The sequence below is a fragment of the Salvelinus fontinalis genome, chromosome 4 (assembly GCF_029448725.1).
Source record: "Salvelinus fontinalis isolate EN_2023a chromosome 4, ASM2944872v1, whole genome shotgun sequence".
In the NCBI taxonomy this organism is placed as follows: Eukaryota; Metazoa; Chordata; class Actinopteri; order Salmoniformes; family Salmonidae; genus Salvelinus; species Salvelinus fontinalis.
The window spans coordinates 64,928,077-64,934,076 of NC_074668.1; positions in this window are offsets into that span (position 1 = coordinate 64,928,077).

Here is a 6,000-nt window from a genome sequence, read left to right on the forward strand (position 1 = left end):
CAGCCTCTCACGAACTAACTAGAATCATCAAAGAAATTAAAGATTAAATAAAGAGAAATTACTAATCTCCAAAGTATTTCCTTGAAATCTGCTTTTTCTCTATCTGGTTTTGTGGCTGGATTTGTTGCTGACTTCTCTTAAAATGAGAAGATGTCTCTGAACTGGGCTGTATAGTCAGCAATAACCACTCCCTTCCCTCACAATGTTTTGGTCTGTGAATCCCCTCATCTTGTTTCATCATATTCACCATTGACACTCAAAAACACAGGAAATAAAAATATGTCCTTTTTCCTATGTGAGCCCAGTTGTATGTAAAAGCAGAACATGAAAGTAAGATTTTCTGTACTGCTATGTTTTCTATTTATTTAATTTTGATGTGAAACAAGAATTGCATTCATTTAGTTACACGTAACTAGGCTACGTATGAGACTCTAAAACATCATTATTGTTTGCCTGTCTTTGGAGAAAGGGAACATTTACAGGAAACAATGCATGAAAAGCCATGGGTGGAGTCATATCTAGTGGCAAACACTTTGTTTTCTTCTCTCACTTGTGTTCAATATTATACATGTTTGCATAATCAAACTATCTTCTGTATATGTATTTTACTTTCTAAACTGTATTGAGATGTATTTTGAATACTATATTGTGACTACTGTTATTAAGTTACTGTATCAGTGCTGATGATTGGATGATACTGTATCATATGAATCCTGGTCTCACTAACCGCAGGAACAAGGTGGAGAAGCAGGTAACAGAAACCCAGGACAGAAGGATGTGGAGAAAGACTGTGAATTTCCATGAATAAGGGACATACAGTAAATACATACCAGATTAAAGATTGACAGTTGTCGTTGATGATGCTTTAGCTGCCCCACCCAAATAGAGGATGACTTAAAGTTCAAAGGTCTTGGTGAGATCTACAGGTGCATTCCCACATAACCTTTTTGCTAAATGGTATTTTCTACTGCTTGTTTCAATTATATCATTGTTTTGTTCAATTGTTATGTGATTTTTTTGTTTATATAGCACTGTTTTTGTTTATAAAGCCCTCCTTTATGAACTTCCTCCATACCTTACTTCATTTTTTACTTACAGATGTACAGGTAGCAGATCCGGTCTTAGGGAAGGCTAAATCTTGAGATCCATTCCATCTCCACTGATTTAGGTAAATCTGCTTTTAGTTTTTTTGCACATAACTTGTGGAATGATCTCCAAGGCTCTCTAAGGGTGGAAGAATTGGTGCCTCTAGGGCATTTCAAAAGATGATTGCGGAAACTTTACTGAAGAATGATTCTATGATTGTGTTTTGCTTTTCATGTGTTGATGTTTATTTAACCTTTATTTAATTAGGCTAGTCAGTTAAGAACAAATTATTATTTACAACAACGGCCTAACCCGGCAAAACACTAGCGACGCTGGGCCAATTGTGCGCCGCCCTATGGAACTCCGAATCACGGCCGGTTGTGATACACCCTGCAATCAAACCAGGGTCTGTAGTGACGCCTCTAGCACTTAGATGCAGTGTCTTAGACTGCTGCGCCACTCGGGAGTATATTGATGTGTATCGATTTGTATACAAGGCTAATCAGTGAAAGAGAGATTTGTCTCATCATCACTTCCTGTTACAATATAGGTATAAAAAAAACATTTGACAAAGTAAATACCAAGTGAGAAGCAGAAGCATAACCAAGACATACACAAAACAACAGAATGTAATATTATGCTGGAACCTGTGATTTCCTAAGAAAAGGATCTTTATTATGCAATCAGAGTGGGTTGGGAGTTTGACTGGCGCCTCTGGGGAGGAGTGGGGTTAGAGACAAGCATGTGTGAGATGAGAATAGTCAACAAGAGAGGAACTGGGAGAGCAGCGAGAACACTGAGGGGTGGAGAGACAGGTGGAGAGGGAACCCACATCCTGGAACCTGGAGGATAGACACCTGACCTCACCCACACAAACACACACACACACACACACACACACCCACATGCATGCACACGAACCACAAACACACACACACACATTGGCCGGCAGTCCAGGGTTGTTTCCTCTAATCAGTATCGGTTCACTTATGTCCCTCTGACCCCAAACCCACCACCAAGCCCCTCTGGGAGGGGTCCCTGCAAGGCGGGGGAGCCACAAGTTCTGGGGGTCAATGCGTCCTTTATCTCACACCTATCTCTTTTTATGAATGAGTTACAGTTCATATAAGGAAATCAGTCAATTTAAATAAATTCATTAGGTCGTAAACTATGGATTTCAAATTACTGGGAATAAAGATATGCATCTGTTGATCACAGATACCATAAAAAAAAGGTGGGGATGTGGATCCGAAAACCAGTCAGTATCTGGTATGACCACCATTTGCCTCATGCAGCGCAACACATCTCCTTCTCATAGAGTTGATCAGGCTGTTGATTGTAGCCTGTGGAATGTTGTCCCACTCCTCTCCAATGGCTGTGCAAAGTTGCTGGATATTTGCGGGAACTGAAACACATACACCTACTCATTCACAGGTTTTTCTTTATTTTTACTACAGTGTAAAAATGGTGTAAAACAAATCCAAATAAATTCCTCATGAAGCTGGTTGAGAGAATGCCAAGAGTGCAAAGCTGTCATCAAAGGGTGGCTACTTTGAAGAATCTCAAATGTAAAATACATTTTGATTCCATGTGTTATTTTATAGTTTTAATGTCTTCACTATTATTCTACAATTTAAAAAATAGTACAAATTAAGAAAAACCCTTGAATGAGTAGGTGTGTCCAAACTTATGACTGGTACTGTACTTCGATCCAGAGCATCCCAAACATGCTCAATGGTTGACATGTCTGGTGAGTATGCATGGAAGAACTGGGACAGGAAGAACTGGGACAGATGAGCTTCCCTGAGACGGTTTATGAGAGTTTGTGCAGAAATTCTTCGGTTGTGCAAACCCACAGTTTCATCAGCTGTCCGAGTGGCTGGTGTCAGACGATCCCGCAGGTGATGAAGCCGGATGTGGAGGTCCTGGGTTGGCGTGGTTACACGTGGTCTTCAATTCAGCCACAAGAACATTTGCGAGGTCGGGCACTGATGTTGGGCGATTAGGCCTGGCTCGCAGTTGGCGTTCCAATTCATCCCAAAGGTGTTCGACAGGGTTGAGGTCAGGGCTCTGTGCAGGTCAGTCAAGTTCTTCCACACCGATTTCGACAAACCATTTCTGTATGGACCTCGCTTTGTGCACCGGGGCATTGTCATGCTGAAACAGGAAAGGGTCTTCCCCAAACTGTTGCCACAAAGTTGGAAGCACTGAATTGTTTAGAATGTCATTGTATGCTGTAGCGTTACGATTTCCCTTCACTGGAATTAAGGGGCCTAGCCTGGACCATGAAAAACAGCCCCGGACCATTATTCCTCTCCACCAAACTTTACAGTTGGCACTATGCATTGGGGCAGGTAGCGTTCTTATGCCATCCGCCAAATCCAGAATCGTCCGTCGGTCTGCCAGATGGTGAAGTGTAATTCATCACTCCAGACAACGTGTTTCCTCTGCTCCAGAATCCAAGAACGGTGAGTTTACACCACTCCAGCCAACGGTTGGCATTGCGCATGGTGATCTGCTATAAGCCAGTGGGTCTGGGCCTGTGAGTAACCAGCCTCTACAGGGGGCTGTACCCATAGGAAGCTTATTAGCAAGTTTTAATGTCAGAAATAATGAGTTAGATAAGACCAGCTGAAGACACATACATATGCGTGTGTTGAAAATCCTTTAATATGAGTGAGAAATGTATACAGTAGGCTATCTAAAGGTATTAATTGTATTTATTTAGTTTGAACCTTTTTTTAACTGAAAAGCCCTAAAGGTATACAGTACATATAACACACTGTATCCATCTCCATTAGCTAACATGCACGTACAGATCACAGTTTAAAGTCCATAGAACATAAAATACATAGAGCTCTCACTGTGTAAAGTCAGTTGAGAGTTGCAGCATCTGGTGTTCCTGTCCGGAGGAGTGATCTGTGACCTCCTCATCTGGCCTGGACAGGAAGAGCATGTGGACCGGAGAGGATCCGACTGAGCAGCATGCAACTTCCCTATAGAAAAGAGGAATAAGACACAGAGCATTGGAGCCAGAGACAGACAATGGTCAAGGAGTCAAAGACCCTGGCTGGAGCACATAGATTATACTCATATAGAAAATACTACATATAGAAGTGAAAGGGGAAATTGTGTGTAGGGGAGGTGTCTGTACACATCGAGAGGACATTGCTGAACAGGAATTGTTCTCCATTGAAATATAGACAACTTTTAAATAGTTTTTTTAAAACTTGGTGAGTCCTAGGTTGACCCTTTGCTCTTCTGTTCGTATTTGGGTGAATTCGGGTGAAACAAAACTTACAGTGTCAGCAGGGTAATAGGGGGTGGGTGGTGGTTGTGTAGAGGGGTGGGGTGTCAGTCCCAAGGGAGAGTATGGGGGCTGCCACAGTGATCTCAGGGTCACAGTACAGGGGATTTCTGCTCCAACCTGCCGCTCTGACCCAGGCCACCTCAAACGGCTCAGTGCTCACTGGATTGTGTGTGTGTGTGTGTGTGTGTGTGTGTGTGTGTGTGTGTGTGTGTGTGTGTGTGTGTGTCAGGGGACAGGATGTGGTTGGCCAGCTCAAAGACAGGTGACAGTCATAGGGTTCCGATAGATGAAAGACACAGAAAAGCACCTGAGATGAGAATAGCTGAAGTGTACAGTACCTGTCAAAAGTTTGGACCCACCTACTCATTCAAGGGTTTCTGTTTATTTTTACTATTTTCTACATTGTAGAATAATAGTGAAGACATCAAAACTATGAAATAACATATATGGAATCATGTAGTAACCAAAATGGTGTTAATAAAAATCCAAATATATTTATATTTGCGATTCTTCAAAGTAGCCAACCTTTGCCTTGATGACAGCTTTGCACACTCTTGGCATTCTCTCAACCAGCTTCATGAGGTAATCACCTGGAATGCATTTCAGTTTACAGGTTCATTTGTGGAATTTCTATCCTTCTAAATGTGTTTGAGCTAATCAGTTGTGTTGTGTCAAGGTAGGGGTGGTATACAGAAGATAGTCCATATTATGGCAAGAACAGCTCAAATAAGCAAAGAGAAACGACAGTCCATCATTACTTTAAGACATAAAGGTCAGTCAATCAGTCGCAAAACCGTCAAGATTTATGATGAAACTAGCTCTCATGAGGACCGCATCATGAAAGGAAGACCCAGAGTTTCCTTTGCTGCAGAGGATAAGTTCATTAGAGTTAGTGTCAGAAATTGCAGCCCAAATAAATGCTTCACAGAGTTCAAGTAACAGACACATCTCAACATTAACTGTTCAGAGGAGACTGCGTGAATCAGGCCTCCATGGTCGAATTGTTGCAAAGAAACCACTACTAAAGGACACCAATAATAAGAAGAGAAGAGAATTGCTTGAGCCTTGAAACACGAGCAATGAACATTAGACCAGTGGAAATCTGTCCTTCGGTCTAATGAGTGCAAATTTTTGATTTTTGGTTCCAACTGCCATGTCTTTGTGAGACGCAGAGAAGGTGAACGGATGATCTCTGCATGTGTGGTTCCCACAGTGAAGCATGGAAGAGGAGGTGTGATGGTGTGGTGGTGTTTTGCTGGTGACACTGTCTGTCATTTATTTTGAATTCAAGGCACACTTAACCAGCACGGCTACCACAGCATTCTGCAGCGATACGCCATCCCATCTGGTTTGTTGTCACGTTCCTGACCTATTTCTGTTAGTTTGTTATGTGTGTTAGTTGGTCTGAACGTGAGGTTGGGTGGGCATTCTATGTTTTCTGTTTCTATGTTGGTTTATGGGTTGCCTGGTATGGCTCTTAATTAGAGGCAGGTGTTTGGCGTTCCTCTAATTAAGAGTCATATTTAGGTAGGCGTTTTCACAGTGTTCGTTGTGGGTGATTGTCTTCCGTGTCTGTGTATATGTTTGCACCATACGGGACTGTT